We start from the raw sequence: 389 nt of genomic DNA, 5'->3' as shown, positions 1-389 counted from the left end.
CAGGGATGTGCAGGTTTGGGTGGATTGGCCATGCTAAATTGCCCCATAGTGCCCAGGGATGTGCAGGTTAGGGTGGGTTGGCCGTGCTAAATTGCCCCATAGTGCCCAGGGATGTGCAGGTTGGGGTGGGTTGGCCGTGCTAAATTGTCCCGTAGTGCCCAGGGATGTGCAGGTTGGGGTGGATTGGCCGTGCTAAATTGCCCCGTAGTGCCCAGGGATGTGCAGGTTAGGGTGGGTTGGCCGTGCTAAATTGTCCCGTAGTGCCCAGGGATGTGCAGGTTAGGGTGGGTTGGCCGTGCTAAATTGTCCCGTAGTGCCCAGGGATGTGCAGGTTAGGGTGGGTTGGCCGTGCTAAATTGTCCCGTAGTGCCCAGGGATGTGCAGGTTAG

The sequence above is a fragment of the Rhincodon typus genome, chromosome 45 (assembly GCF_021869965.1).
Source record: "Rhincodon typus isolate 14 chromosome 45, sRhiTyp1.1, whole genome shotgun sequence".
NCBI classification, from domain to species: Eukaryota; Metazoa; Chordata; class Chondrichthyes; order Orectolobiformes; family Rhincodontidae; genus Rhincodon; species Rhincodon typus.
The sequence above is the reverse complement of the archived record's forward strand: the minus strand, read 5'-3'. Positions refer to the sequence as shown.